At 37.8% G+C, this 14722-nt stretch overlaps 1 protein-coding gene across 1 annotated transcript in view; it reads left to right on the forward strand.

The window, feature by feature from the left end:
• Positions 1 to 884: 884 nt before the first annotated feature.
• KCTD20 (potassium channel tetramerization domain containing 20) overlaps positions 885 to 14722 on the forward strand; it is a 77781-nt gene continuing 63943 nt past the window's right edge. Inside the window, exon 1 of the mRNA XM_051996653.1 lies at positions 885 to 1015. The gene's annotated coding sequence lies outside the window, so the exon portion shown is untranslated. The remainder of the gene's footprint in view (positions 1016 to 14722) is intronic.

The following is a 14722-nucleotide window of genomic DNA, read 5'->3' on the forward strand; positions in this document are numbered from 1 at the left end:
TTGGGATTTAATTTATACACTTGTTTGTAGTTTAAAACATTTAAATTTTATTTTTTTGTAAAAGATGTAGCTTGAAAACAGGCGATATTTTACAGCAGCAATATAGGTCAACTTGCAAATTTTACTTATATTTATTATATCAGGAGAAAGTTAAAGTGAGCAGTATTATGCAGTTAATGGAAAATCAATCCATCCATTAATTCATTGCTCAAAAAGCATTTAGATTTAAATTTAATTTAAATTTAGATTTCTATTCGTTGAAATAATAATGAAATTCAAGAAAAGACATTTATGAATCGCTTACTAAGTGCCTGGAACTTAACCAAAAAAGGGCAAAAAATTAGTCTCAGCCCTCAGATTCCAGTACTCACATTTTAATAAAGGAGATAAATAACTGGGTACATACAATACTTTGTATACAAAGGGAGATTATCTCAAAAGGAAATCACTAGTTGTTGGAGGAGTAGGAAAGGCCTACAGAAGATGAGTATTGAGTTAAGTCTTGAAGGAAGCCCCAAAACCGAGAGCTAGAGGGAGGAACAAGAGCATCCCTGGCGTGGGGGACAGCGGCACAAACCCAGGAAGGTGGGAGACGGGGGAGGTCTGGGAAAGGAACAGCCAATAGGCTAGTGTAGTATGTAGAGGGAAGGAGAGGATTACTGAGGTGAAAAAGATTTTCCATAAAATAACGTATTAAAAATGTCGATTTCAGAGCTCCCCGAATTACTTGACCCCTGAATGGAGCGACAGACCACATGAATGTGTATTTTTTCCCTCTATGAAATTTCTAGTTGTAAACAAAAGCCCTTCCCAGCATCCTTAGCTTGTGAGGACTTTTAATTTGACACATGGATGTGACTCAGCCGTCTGGCTTTAAGCGAGGGGCGGGGAGTGTGGCCACTGCAGCATAAACAGCGGGGACTCGGCGCTGAACCGGGGCGCAACCTTTTCCTCTTTTAAAGGGCGATTCCCGGTGTCCAGAATGACGGAGCTGCCGGCAGCCCAGCAGTGAAAAGTAAGTCACTGGAAGAGTTGCGCTGGAGGGGGTGGATGGCGGAGGAGCGGAGGGGAGCCGGGGGGGCCGGGAAGTCTAAGTTTCCTATTGTGCGCTCACTCGCCTCCTGGAGTCTTTCTGTGCGATTCCGCTGGGGGGGAAAGGGGGGACGGGGCAGAAGCGGAAACCCAAGCTGCCGTGCAAGGCTGGGGCTGCACCGGGGCACCTCGTCTCCGTGTCTTAGTCGGAAAAGATGCTGATAAACCCAGCGAACCGTCTTCCGGAGGAACGCTAGAGCCCGATCCGCGCGCGCAGGGATCCTCTAAATAGCAAATCGAAGAAGAATCTAGTTTCTGTACGGTGAAACTTCATCGTGAGCCTCTAGCTTACCTTTAAGAGAAATGATGAGAACAGTCACTGGAGTTTTACCTTTTGTTGTTTCCTTAGGTCCTGAGAAATATTATATGCATGGACGACTCTTGGGCCGCTAATGAAGGAACCAAACTGTGTATTGGGGGGCGCCCTAGGTGCCCCAGTCTGTTCACTTCTCTCCCAGACCCTCCCCTATCTGTAGCCCCCTTCACGCCACCCCACCCCCAACTCGCACACCTTACTGACCTGCATCACTTAAGCCCCCTAAGACGGGACTTCTAAAGTAGTTTTCTTTTAAACAAAGCCAATCCTCCCCCCCCCCCCTTTTTTTTTCATTGAAAATTTGGTATTTTCAGGTTAGCAAGGCCCGATTCTGCTTAGATCTCAAGTATTTTAGAATTTGCTGTTCTGAGATTGCCTAGGTTAAATTATCCCATTGCTGTATATAATAGAAGGGGATTTGACAGATTAACAGCATAAATAAGACGATAGGCAGGAATGCTTAACCTGCGGAAGAAAACAAACTTTTAAGTGCCTTATTTGCACTAATTTATATAAAACTCGTATAGATACATTATGCACAGAGGAAATTAATTGTAAAGAGGGATAGGGACTGGACCCATGGGGACTCCCTTGGCAATTTCATTACAATGTATAGTCTTAGCTACCTAAAGCATATAAAAGTTAAGTGACTTACTGATGGTCAGACAGAATGCTGAGGTAGAACATGAAATCAGGTCTTTTTACTTTTGAGTCTAATTTTCTATTCATTGTGGTCACTCTGTAATTGTAAATAGTACCCCCCCCCCCAAAAAAAAAAAAGGAATGCCTGATAAAGGTGTCCTAAAAGACCAAGTATTGCTGGGAAGCCAGTCTGGCTTTGCTGTTTCTGGGGGCAAAATTCACTTCGGGATTTTTAGGAGAATGGCTTGGCAGAATAAAGCATTCCTGATGTGTTTCTAACCTTTATTTTCCTCTTCTCTTTGGAGCTTGATTAGAAGTCTTGACCCTCAAGAAGGAAAGGAATATGATGAAGTGGGATAGCCAGAGAAAAGGGGAGGGGGTGTCAGTACTTTCACGTACTTAAGGTATCCCCTGTTTTTTAGAGCTGTTGGCCAGCAAATCCGACTTCTTAAAGCTCCTGCCAGAATTATCTCTGCTTTATACTATGTCTGATGCTGGACTGGGCACTCCCATGTCCCCTAATCATTCTCCTTTTAAGATCAAAGCTTAACCTTTAAGAATAATTGATGATATCTGCCATCTCTGTTAGGATTTCTTTCTGTTACTGATCTCTCCAGTCTCGGTTTGGCCATTTTCTGTCATTCCTGTAGTTAAGGGACTTGGGTTCAAATCCCATTTCTGACACTACCAGTTTCCTCATGTGAACGCTTCCAGCTCTAGATCTGTTATTCATCATCTCGAATTCCATTTCTTTGTCCCTGTCCTGCATTATTTCTGTAATCCTGAGCCTCATGATTTCTCTATCCTCTCCCATCCTCAGCCTGGATTTTGTTCTAAAGATGAGTGCAGTTAGAGAAGTTTGGGAATTTTTTTTGTCAGCATTATTAAAATATCACATATATTTGCAGTTCTAGACCCCAAGAAAAACATATCAGAGAACAGCTAAGCTGATTAAAGGTACTTTTGTTTGAGGATAGACTTAAAAATAGAATCCTACAGGCTAAAATGATCAATTATAAATGCATGAAGCACATATTTTGTTCACCACATCTTGGGATACTCAATAAGGAACCAGCCCCTTTAAGCTTGAAATCAGCAAATTAAGGACAATTTTTTTTTTAAAGTTTAGATAAGTTCATGGATTGTAGATTCAAGTTATTAAAGAATTTTTGTGTAGTATTCTTAACTTTTGTGTTTGATATCATACAAAATCCATGCCCTATCTAAAAATGTCACTTTGTACCTCTTAACAGAAATTGAACATTCAGCTAAACTATTAGTATAGGAATATATTTCCCTCCCCCCCCCTAAAAAAAAAAAAAAAAGAGTGGGTCTCCTGATCTTCTTATGCTCATGGATAGTCCCACCCTGATTGGCATAGGAGCTTGACTTGCTCCTTTTCCAGTTTGGGCTGGTTTATCCTTCCTTAGTCAACTGACTGATTCCTCACTACTGGGAGCTCACATATTAAAACTGACTTTAGTGTAGACATCTTATTAGCATCACTGCAGCTCAGAACTCCCAAACTCAAGAGATCCACCTGCCTCAGCTTCATAGCCGAGATTATGAGTGTATACCACTATACCCAGCTGGTATGGCATTTCTTTTCTTTTTTTAATTTTATTTTTAATTTTAGCTTTTTATATACAAAACATATGCATGAGTAATTTTTCAACATTGACCCTTGCAAAACCTTCTGTTCCAACTTTTCCCTCCACCCCTTCCCCTAGATGGCAGGTAGTCCCATACATGTTAAATATGTTAAAGTATATGTTAAATACAATATATGTATACATATTTATACAGTTATCTTGTTGCACAGGAAAGATTGGATTTAGAAAGAATGTAAAAATAACCTGAGAAGAAAAAAACAAAAATGCAAGCAAACAGTAACAGAAAGAATGGAAATGTTATGTTGTGGTCCATAATCATTTCCTAGTGTTGTTTCTCTGGGTCTAGCTGCTTCTGTTCATTACTGATCAATTGGAACTGATTTGGATCCTCTCATTGTTGGAGATGGCCATTTCCATCAGAATTGATCATCATATAGTATTGTTGTTGAAGTGTATAATGATCTTCTATTTCTGCTCATTTCACTCAGCATCAGTTCATGTAGGTCTTTCCAAACCTCTCTGTATTCATTCTGCTGGTCATTTCTTATAGAACAATAATATTCCATAACATTTATATACCACAATTTATTCAGCCATTCTCCGATTGATGGGCTTCTCTTCAATTTCCAGTTTCTAGCCACTACAAAAAGGGCTGCCACAAACATTTTTGTACATATGGATTGGTATGGCATTTCTTAAAAGATTGTGAAATGATGGAGAGAAGGGCTCCCTTCTTAAAGGGAGGCTGTCTGTGACTTTCTTTTCTTGGGGACTAAGAATTCTTAGCTAGCTATTATGCAATAACATATCATTCCTAAAATTTTAAGAGATGAAAGATATGTCGGGGTCATTTCAGAGGATCCATATGAGAACAATTCCCAACACAACACATCTGACATTGTCTTTACTTGAATATTGATAGTGACACAGACTTCCAAAGTAACCCATGCTAGTTTGGGATAGCTTTCATTGTGAGAAAACTTACCTTATATTAAGTCTAATTTCTATCCATCATTCTTCATTCTGGCTTCTGGAACCAAGTAGAATAAATCAAATACTTCTCACAAATGACATATGAATTATTGAAGATTAATTTTGCAAAACTTAAAGTGCTATCTAAATGCTATTAGCTCCTGTTAAGGACAACTATCTCTATTACTCTTCCCCTCTGCCTGCCCCACCCCAATCTTTTTTTCTTCCAAGTTAAACCTCTTCCCAAGTTCTTTCAACTGATTCTCATTTGACATATCATCATCCTCACTGCCCATCTCAAACAGAATAGAGGAGGTACACTGACTCGTACCTATAGTAAGAGGCATCTAGGTGGTACAGTTGCTAGAAGTCAGAACTTGGGGTCAGGAAGGCCTGAGTTCAAATCCAGCATGAAATACATTTAATAAAACCCTGGGCAAGTCACGTACCTTCTGTCTGCCTCAGTTTCCTTATCTACAAATTGGGGATCTAAATATATCTTTTACCGACTGCTTCTAAGGATCAAATGACATAATATTTGTAAAGCTAGGGGGTAACTGGGTGGTACAATGGATAGAACACTGGACTTAGAATTAGACTCATTTTCCTGACTTGAAATACAGACTCAGACACTTATTAGTTATGTTACACTAGGCAAGTTACTTCACCCTATTTGCCTCAGTTTCCTCATCTGTAAAATGAATTGGGGAAAGAAATGGTAAATCATTCCAGGATCTATGCCAACACCTCCTTCAAAATGGGTCACAGAGAGGTGGATACAACTTAAACCAACTCAACAACAAACAGAATTGCAAATCTAAAAGTCATACATAAATGTTAGCTAATATTAAGTTGGTAAGATTAATTTAGATCCTTCTTCCAGGAAACAAGTGGAGGAATGATATGCAACAGAATAAAATATAATCAGGAAACTTATTTTTTTCCAAATCAACTGCACAATATAGAAGGTAGTACTTTTCTTACAATGTTGTGAGTATTAAATGCATTAACATACATAGAATGCTTTGCAAACCTTAAAGTCTTATATAAATATTATTATGAATACTCTTTCCAAGATTTGGTGTCCAAGATTAAACTAAATACTCTAACCAGGGTAGACAACAACTGTGCAGTTATCCCTAGCTCTGGATAGTATCTGGCACATAATGGGTGCGAAATAAATGCTTGTTGGTTGATTGACATTCTGTCTCTTAATTCAGTCTGAGATTGCATCATTAGATTCTAGCTATCATAACACGTTGACTTTTTGAGTTTGTATTTCTCTAATCCCTTTTCCCCCCAGATCCTTTGCAGATAATTTCCTGCCTTTTCCTTCTTCAATTTATGTAAATGATTACTTATGCCTAAGTCTTAAATTTCATCTAACTAGTTGCGGTCCAATGTTCTAACCTATTAAGAATTATTTAAAAGTCTTAATATATCTAGCATTCACTATCCCTTCAAGATTTGTGTCATCTATAAGTCTGATGTAGCCTGGCTATCTATGCTTTTCACTAACAAAAGTGTTAAACAGCACAGATTACTGGAGCATTAAACTAGAATCCAACATATGGATCTTCTGTTTCCTTTCTAATAGTTTTACTTTTCATTAATGTCAGTTTGAGAGACTTCTGTAATAGCATATTCTAACAATGCTTCTCTGCTTAATTTGTTAGTTTTTTTTTTTTTTTAATTATTTGAAATAGGGAGGGGGATTGGGCTTGTGATAGCATTGACAAAGGAAACTCCCATAGTGAAGGGCTTCCTTTACCAAAGCAGTTTGGCACCTTTTTTTTTCTTCTTTCCTGTTTTCTTTTTTTTTTTTCTTCTCTTGATACCTCTCCCCTCTGTCCTTTCTTCTTCTCTCTTCCTCTTCTCTCTATTCTTCTGCTCTTCTCTTTCCCTCTCCTCTCTTTCCTCTTTTATTCTTTTCCCCTCTCCTCTCTCTCCATTCTTTTGCTCCTTTCACTTATTCTTCCCTCCCCTTCGTTCCCTTCTTCTCTCTTTCTTCTCTTCTTCAATCCTCCTCCCATTATTTACACCTCTGAGGGTCACAAAGTCAGGAAGAAGTGAAAGCAGGACTTCAGCCCAGATCTTACAGACTTCAAGGTCAGCCATCTATCTACTGTACCACTTGGTATTTCTCTTCAAATGTTCTGTACTCCTCACCTTTAATTCATTGGAACTGCCCTTTGCCACCACTTTAGTCTAAATTAGGTTACTCAATGATATTTTCACACATAAAATTTACAGGATCATAGATCTAGAGCTGAGCTCATCCAGTCTACCCCTTTTACTTTAGAGATAAGGAAATGAATGGGATATAAATCTGGGACAAATGTCATATCCACAGTATGACACAAAAAAGCAAGTTTCCAGAAGCCCTATAAATAGCAGGTACTAGAGGTAGGATTTGAACTTAGATCCTCTGACTACATAACCAGTGCTCTTTCTACTGTATAATGCTTCTTCACTGTGTTTCTTTTCACATAATCTATACTTCAGATTTTTAGTTAATTGTGACTGGTTTTCTTACTAGTTAGTCTAAATTAGTGAAGTTTGATGTGTGAATTTTTTTTTAACTAAATTTACTAATTTACTAAATTAGTGAAGAATGTTAGGGATAATGTTAGACTTAGCAGATCTGTAAATTCAGATGTCTTCTATCATTTCCCAGTATTAGACTCTATTATCAGGCTATTTGAAGTTAGGGAGTTAATGGGAGGATGATCAATCAGTCAGTCAATAAACATTTACTAAGCACTTCTAAATACTAGGGACTGTGAAGCATTTGTGATACCAAAAAAAAGAAAAAAAGAAAAAAAAAGAATCAAAAGACAGCCCCTGTCCTGAAGGAACTTACAAATTAATTAGGAAGATAACATTCAGAACAAATATTGACAAAGCAAGATGCTGTTACAGGATAAATAGGAAATTAACAGAAAGAAGGTGGTAGAATTAAGGGGGCAGTTAGGTGGTACAGTTGAGTGCCACTGGGTCTACAGTCAGGAATAAGTTAAAATCTGGCCTCTGATACTTATTAGCTGTGTGACCCTAGGCAAGTCACTTAAGCCAGTTTGTCTCAGTTTTCTCATCTGTAAAATGGGCTATTGATGGAAATGGCAAATCGATGGGTATCTTTTGCCAAGAAAACCTCAAATGGGATTACAAAAAGTCAGACACAACTGAAATAACTGAACAGCACTACAGGGGAAGCTTCCAGTAAAATATGACATTTTGGTTGGGATTTAAAGGAAGCCAGGGAGGTCAATAGTTAAAGCAGAGGAGAAGCTGCCAGAGGAAATGTTTGGAGCTGAAGGTTAGATGATTTAGGGAAATTATTATATATTTCTAGTAGCAAGGAAAAGAAACATTTTTTTATTAGAGGAAATTCCAAATAGTATCTTAATCAAATTCACTTATATATACATTATCTATGTATATTACATGTATATATATAATATATATACACCTCCCCTTGTATCTCAAGTAGCCTTTTTTAGCCTGGGACTGCACATTTAGTACCGCTAGCAAATGCACACAAATGGCCTTGGCACCTTTACAGAGGAAATGTTTCCTGGAAGCATACATAATCCTCCTCCTAGCACCCAACACACCCGCAGCTCCAGCCTCAGTAGCCTGGTTGCTGACAGTACTCCTGTCCACAGTCCAGCCTGCATTCCCACCCTGACCTCATTGACAGATTAGAACCATCACCAGGTCTAATTCCAACCAAAGAAGAGAAAATCTATTTCTTTGAGCTGCTTTCCAAGTAAAAATCAGCTCTCAGGTTGCTCAAAAATAATAGATGAATTAAGGCAGGTATAGTGAAAAGATATTGGTAACTCTCTGCAAAATGACTTCCTTGCCATAGTGAGCCATTTAAGTTAGAGGCAAGTCAGGCAAACCATTTGCAGAGGATTGAAAAATATAAAAGCTTCGCATAGCTATTTCAGGAAACAAACAGCAAGGCTTGGCACACTAGCATCAAGCATAAGCATCTTCAGTGTATTTCAGGCCACTGGGAATGATCAGGTGGCTTCCTATGGACATGGTCCAAGGGTTATAGGCTCATCCCTTAAGTCATAGAAACAGAATTTATGGGGTCTGTAAAGGAACTGGAGAATCAAAATATGTTTTCCCTTCAAACATTGGTTTTAAAGCCTTCCAGAGAAGATAATTTTCCCATATTGGGCAATTCATTTCTCTACAAATACCTCATATTGCTTTATTTCCTACATTTTGTCTTTAGCTACAAAGGGAGAAAAAAAGACCATCTTAATCTTCTGCTTCTTAAATCTCTCTTCGGCTTTGTCTAAGAGGAAACATTCCAGTGCGTCTAATCTCTTGTTATTGCCTGTCTTTAACCCTTTAAACACCATTTTGGATTTTTTGCATCCTCTAATAATAATAGCCAGCATTTATATAATGCTTTAAGGTTTTTGAAGTACTTTATAAATATTATCTCATTTGCTCTTCACAAGAATTCTAAGAGGTAGATGCTATTGTTAGATCCATTTTACAGAAGAGAAAACTGATGTAGACAGAGTTTAAGGGACTTACCCAGGATGACTCTGCTAGTAAGTATCTGAGGTAGGATTTTCACTTGCCTCCCTGACTTCCATTCCAGTGTGTTCTATTCACTTGCCTCCCAAATTCTTAGGATCATTTTTGCTGTGGGATGTAGCTTTATGGTTAGCACATAGTTAGTGCTTAATAAATACAGGTTGATTGGTGCTTGCCATATATCCTGGTACTTTTAATCTGATTAGGGCTGAGTAATAAGGAGATTATTTAACTGTTTCTACAATCCATACTCCTCCTAATGCTTCCCAAATAATATTTGCTTCATTAATTACAGTATTACCTTGTTTTGGGATGGCAAGGTTTTAGGACCTTGGATTTTTTTCTTTCATACCAAATAGGATACTATTTGTAAAATGCTTAGTCCAGTGTCTGACACATAGTAGGTGCTTACTGCCTTCCCTGTCCCTTTATATGTAGATAGACAGTTGCTCTGCATTTTGTACAATATTTGCTATTCAATGCAGAGTCAGTTCCAACTCTTTGTAACCCTATTTGGAGTTTTCTTGGCAGAGATACTCCAGTGGTTTGCTATTTCCTTCTCTAGCTCATTTTACACATGAGGAAACTGAGGCAAACAGGTTGAAGTTACTTGCCCAAGGTCACATATCTTGTAATTGTCTGAAGTCCGATTTGATCTTAAAGCCTGAATCTGGAGTTGGCTCTGGTATTGTTTAAAGAAGGAGGTAGGAAGCAAAATTGGTTGTACTAGGCTTCTGTTTCCCTTGTCTGTTGCTCCTTATCTTTGTTATCAGAGCCATTGTTTTCATCAGAGATAAAAATAAATAGCAAGAAATACTTGGAAGTAAAAATGCCCAGCCTATATAATGCAATTGCTAGCATTCACCACTCAGATTTTAGTGATTATTCAATCTAACCACCATTTGCACTTAAAAAATAGAATTTTATTGATATCTTTGATTTTTTTTATCTCTTACATTTACCTGTGTATTCTTTTCCTACATCCTCTCAGAGAATAATTCTATAACAAATAAGGGGGGATTTAAAAAAAAGAAGAAATAGAGGAAAAATAAGATCAATGCATTGAAAAAAACCTCAAGTTTATACAATATTTCGCATCCATGTGTCTTTCCTCTAATTCTGCAAAGGAAGGGGACCTAGGGTTAGGTAAGCATCTTTTCATATCTCTTCTTTGGGATCGTATTTGTTTATTAGAATTTCTTAATAGTTACCTTCTATTGTCTTGGCTTTGCTTATTTCACTCTATATCAGTTCATGTTAATCTTTCCATGTTTGTCTGATTTCATCATGTCCATTATTTCCTTCATTCCAGTGTTATTTTATTACATTCATGTACCACAATTTGTTTAGCATTCCTCAGTCAATAGGAATCTACTTTGTTTCCAGTACTTTGCTGCTACAAAAAAAATGATGCTATAAATATGTCGATGTATGTGGAACTTTTTTGATGTCAGTGACCTGCTAGTTGTATACGCCTACTGATAGAATCTCTACCTTCTGTACATTTTTGGCTGAATTTTCATGATCTTCTTTAAGAGTGAAACAGCTATTTATTTTCACCTAGAAAATAAACTTTCAAATTTTTAATTTTAAATTCAATTCAATTTCAGTTCACATAATTTTTTTTTAAATTATCTTCCCCAAGCACAAGAAGAGAAAGATAAGGGGAGACCAGAGTTCATGTGAAAAAGAGGTGTATGTTTTTAATGTACAACAAATTCAACATGACTTTAACAATGTGAATTAAGATTTCACAGGACTAGGTAGCCCCTGTATAATCTGACTTGATCTTGTGTTATTTGGAATTTTGTGCTTATTTCCGTTTACTGCATTTTAGGGAGATTGTTAATTAAATCAACAAACAAAAGTATCTACTATTTGCCAAGCACTGTGCTTGGAGATATGGGTTACAAAAGATTTTGGCCATATGTATATCCCACAAGAGAGAGAAAAACCTGAGTTCAAAGCCAGCCTCAGCCACCATACTAGCTGTGTGACCCTACGCAAATTACTTAATCCATTTGCCTTAAGACACTGGAAAAGGAAATGGTGAACCACTCTAGTATCTTTGCCAAGAAAACTCTATGGATTGTATTAGTATTCTGTGATCCATGAAGAAGTAATCTTGACTGAATAGCAATTTCTTACAAATGTGTCCACTACTACAGTAATTGTTGATTCTTCCCACATTGCTAGCACAATACCTGACACACAGTGGACACTTAATAATGCTTTCTTTCTTTCTTTCTTTCTTCCTTCCTTCCCCTATCTCTCCCTCTCTCTTGTTCTTCTTCCTTCTTTCTTCCATCCCTCTCTCTGTTTCCTTCCTACCTTCAGTCTCTTCTTCCTTGCTCCCTCCCTCCTTCCTTCCTTCTTTCCTGCTCTCCTTCCTTCCATTTTTCCTTCCTTCATCCATCCCTCTCTCTGTCTCCTTCCTTCCTACCTTCAGTCACTTTTTCCTTTCTTCATCCCTTCCTCCTTCCTTCCTTATTCTTTTCTTCCTACCTTCCTTCTTAGCTTCATTCCTTCCTTTTTCCCTCCCTCCCTCTCTTCCTTCCTTTGTTCTTCCTTCAGAGTCCATGTGTATTTGTGGGTGACTTCAGGATTATGGGAGAAATGTTTCACAGTTAATGTTATTAATATGCTTGGGTAGCAACTTATTTCTTATAAAAAGTCTGATTAAGGAAGGAAAGAGTAGATTCCCTTCATTCAAGTTTTGGATTTCCATTTTCAGGGTGTTTTTGGTCAGGCACAGGTTGGACTTTTAGTCAAGAAGGGAGAAGCAGTGTAGTGTACTGGATAAAGAGCTGACCCCTAAATCAGAGAGACCTAAGTTCCAAGTTTTACCTTTAATTTGTACTGGCCATGTGGCTCTAGAAAAGTTACTTACCATCTCAGTGCTCTGGACAGGGAACTCCAAGACTTTAAGTTGGTCAATCAGTAAGCTTTTATTGACCACTTACTATTTGCATCAAAGAAACAAAGAAAAGAAAAGATAGTCCTTGATCTCAGAGAGCTCACAGACTAATGAGGAAAACAACATGGAGACAACTATCCATAATCAAACTATGTATAAGATAAATTTAAAATAATCAACAGAAGGAAAGCACTAGAATTAGGGGAATCAAGAAAGACTTCATGTAGAAAGTTGGATTTTAGCTGGAACTTGAAGGAAGCCAGGGAAACCAGGAGGTGGAAATATGAAGAGAGACTTCTAGGCATGAAAGACAGCTGGTGAAAATGTCTGGAGCTGGGAAATGGAGTGTCTAGTTTGAGGAACAGCCAGGAGGCCATGTGTTATTGAGGATGGGATATAAGGGATAAGAGGTCTGGAAAAGGTGGGGTGAAGCAGTTCGTGAATGGCTTGGAACTCCAGACAGGATTTTTGTGTTTGATCCTAGAGGAGAAATGTTGTCAGTGAAGTTTATTGAATAAGGGTGGGTGATATGGTCAGAGCTGTACTTTAGGAAGATGGATTTGACAGTTAAATGGAAGATGGACAGGAAGCAGGAAAACTAAACAGCAGGCATTTGTAGTTATAGGCAGGAAGTGATAAGGAGGACAGCATGACAGGAGAGAAATTGCAGATCTGCTTTGGCAAGAAAGAATTTCCTCACTGGGATTACCTTTTATCAAAGAAAGCACAAGTACAGACCAGAAAAAAATTAAGTATTGCCTATGATCCCTTATGATTCTCTCCTTCTATGAAATTTGTGCTCCAGTAGACCTGCGATCTTATCAATTTAAAATTTAATAATTAAGTCATCTGACACTACAAATCCCAGCTCATCTGTATTATCAACTTCAGCAGTTCTTATTCATGCCCATTTATAGATCCTATACAGAAGGATCTACCACTTCACAGACCTTTTATATTTTTTCTCAATAGTATTTTTTTTCAAATACATGTAAAGACAGTTTTCAACATTCATTTTTCTAAGACTTTGTGTTTAAAATTTTTCTCCCTCCTTCCCTTATCTCCCCCTCCCCAAGACAACAAGAAATCTGATATAGGTTTAATATGTGCCGTTTTAAAAAACATATTTCCGTATTTCATGGGACTTTTAACAATCCATGGGTATCTGTGTAACACTCAGGATATCCATCTAGAGGCAGCTTTGTGGCACAGTAGATAGAATGCTAGAGTGGGAAGACCATAACCAACAAACTGCCTCATGCTTGCTAATTATAGGACCTAAAACAAGTCTTAACTTGTCTGTCTCAGTTTTCTCATCTGTAAAATGGAAGTAGTAATATCACTTAGTTCCCAGGTCTGATGTGACTATCAAATGAGATAAGATTGGTAAAGTGCTTTAAGCTTTAAAGTGCTGTATAAATGCCAGCTATTTTTATTATCTGCCCCACCTCCTAACCTTACACATTTAATGTTTGCAAATCCTTTTCTTCACAACTGTTCTATTCTCTAGGAAGTAAGAGTATCATTATCCCCATTTAACAGATGGGATAATTGAAAAGTTAAGTGGGTTGATGTTGCTGACACAATGAGTGAGTTTCTGAGGCAGGATTTAGGCCCATATTTTTTCCCCACAGATTCTGCTACTCCATGTTACTTCTTAAGGAAAAGCAAAATTTGTACCTTTGAAAATTATGCCCTTGCATTGTGGGAAAAAGACATGCTATTTTAGAAACCTATTGTGTGACTAAAATGTCAACCTCATTCTTTTCTTGTAGAGAGACTTTCTGGCCAGCAAGATCCACAAGCCAGGTTATAGGAACTAATAGCTTGGCTAGAAGCAAGCTGATGATGCTACAAATTTGACCTTTTCGTAATGGAAATCCAAGTCAAGTACAATAATCAGCTTTTCTTGTATGGCAGAACAGTACCCATTGGTACAGTTAAGTGTTATATCGACATGTTACCTAAATCTTCCCTTGCTACGTAAGAAAGTGCCATTTCCTGGGGAAACTAAAAATGATTCTAGCAAGTAGGAACCTTGGTATGCTAATAAATCTTTTTTCCTTTGGTCTGGCTGTCCTCTTTTCACCTTTCCTCTCCTTGTCTCTCTCTCAGTTCTTTTATAAAGCTGTTTCTCTGGACATAGACTGATTCATCCTGAAAGTTCAATGAAACATGGGCATCCACAAAGTATTCATATTCCTTGGACACCCCCTCTTCTGCCAGCTTTTCTGCGGGCTTGTTTCTAAAACATTTTATTGGCCTTTGTCCTATCTGTAATAGGTATAACTGTAAGAATCTGAGTCAGTAATGGCCAAATGAAGATTCCTTTCATCAATACAAATTAATTCACCTTAGAGGTTGCCTAGAAGATTTCCATCCTCATTATTGGTTCCTGAAGGTAGACCAAATGAAGTGAAAACAGAAAAATATCATCTCTTTGCCTTAAAGATTCCCTTGAAAAAGTCTAAGACCAAATTGCTCAAAATTTGGATGTCCAAAATTATACCCTTGACATAATTATTGCCCATTGCTCAAAATGAAGGCAAGAGAAGAAGCAGATCCACATCAAACCCAGTCTGAGACTCTGATTTTAAAAATTCA

This window comes from Antechinus flavipes, chromosome 4, assembly GCF_016432865.1.
Source record: "Antechinus flavipes isolate AdamAnt ecotype Samford, QLD, Australia chromosome 4, AdamAnt_v2, whole genome shotgun sequence".
NCBI lineage: Eukaryota > Metazoa > Chordata > Mammalia > Dasyuromorphia > Dasyuridae > Antechinus > Antechinus flavipes.